We start from the raw sequence: 1,622 nt of genomic DNA on the forward strand, positions 1-1,622 counted from the left end.
GGCAGCTATCACCAAGCCTCTTCTGAAATTGCCAGTTTTCTGGCTGTTCTGCTGTTGCTCTGTCTTGAATAAGTTGAGCTGATGACTCGAAACGCGTCATCAGCTCAGACGTCCATATGCTGGGTTTGGGTCAGTGTTTTGAAGTATTGGAGCCAGCCATGTTTAGGCTTATGCAAGAATCTGTATTGGTCATCCGTAGATTATTAGCCTTGTCCTAAAATCAGAGTGTTTTAAGAGTAACTTGCCCCTTACTTACCGTACATTGCTGACATTACCTGTGGATGACTCTAGAGCTGGGAGTCAGAGGCCTTCTTGAGGCTTGAAAGTTGCTGCCTAGAGAGCTGAGAGGCTCCCTGGAGCAGCTGACAGAATTGTCACCTGACATTCTAATAACTCATGCTGTTGTCCAACTCCAAAGTCTGTTTAACATCATCAATATGTATATATATATATAGTGCTCCACAGCTGTCAGCATATAAGACTTTATTTGATATTGTCATGCGCACTCCAGAGCTGGCAGACTGTGCTATGGGCATGATGTCAGAAGGATGAAGGGGCAATGACTTTCGGATCTCATCTCTGACCCTTCAGGGATCATCTTCAGAATGAGAAAGTAAAATAAGGGAACACAAATCTTTCATAAGAAATCTGCCGGCACAATGATAATCATTTACACTGTGCGCGGTGAAGGATCATCCATGTAACTGAATCCTCATCAGCCACAAAGATGACTTATTTAGTGACAGGAAGCGCAGTGTTCCCTTACTGACAGCCGAAAGTAAGGCCCCATTCACACCTGACCGTTTTGTAGCGCGTCCTACGCTCGATGAACGCTCTACAAAACAGTCAAAAAAATAAATAGCATTGTATTCAATGGTCTCGTTCCCACCTGTCCGTATTTCCGCCCGTCCCGAACGCGTTACAAAACGGCCCACGCATGAAAAGGTCCCGGAGCGTTTTTTGCTCCGTTTTGTAGGGCGTTTTCCATTTGTATACTGCCAAGTAGCCTTTGGAATCGCGCGACGGTCGCGCAACTTTTTTACCGCGAATTGCGGTAAAAAAAATCTCTCTCCCCTCTCTCCCTTCCCTCTCTCCCTTCTCTCTCTCCCTTCTCTCTTTCTCTTCCCTCTCTCCCTTCTCTCTCTCCCTTCTCTCTCTCCCTTCTCTCTTTCCTCTCTCCCTTCTCTCTCTCCCTTCTCTCTCTTTCTCTTCTCTCTCTCCCTTCTCTCTCTCCCTTCTCTCTCTCTCTCTTCTCTCTCTTCTCTCTCCCCTCTCTCCCTTCCCTCTCTCCCTTCTCTCTCTCCCTTCTCTCTTTCTCTTCCCTCTCTCCCTTCTCTCTCTCCCTTCTCTCTCTCCCTTCTCTCCTCTCTCTCCTCTCTCTCTCTCCCTTCTCTCTGTCTCTCTGTCTCTCTCTTCTCTCCCTCCCACATTATCAGGGTTGAGTGATAATATAATGGGGGATGGGGGAGGGGGGGGTGAGTCCACGTTAGGGATCTATAAGTCCAGGATCTGTCATGTTCCTCTCAGTCAGTGACATTCTATTACTGTGCAGATATTTTCACCGTCCACTCCTCTCCTCCCAGTGCAACGTGGGACTATGGAGGTAAAGTCCAGCTGCAGTC

Source organism: Nanorana parkeri, unplaced genomic scaffold, assembly GCF_000935625.1.
Source record: "Nanorana parkeri isolate BGI_ZX_2015 unplaced genomic scaffold, ASM93562v1 scaffold392, whole genome shotgun sequence".
NCBI classification, from domain to species: Eukaryota; Metazoa; Chordata; class Amphibia; order Anura; family Dicroglossidae; genus Nanorana; species Nanorana parkeri.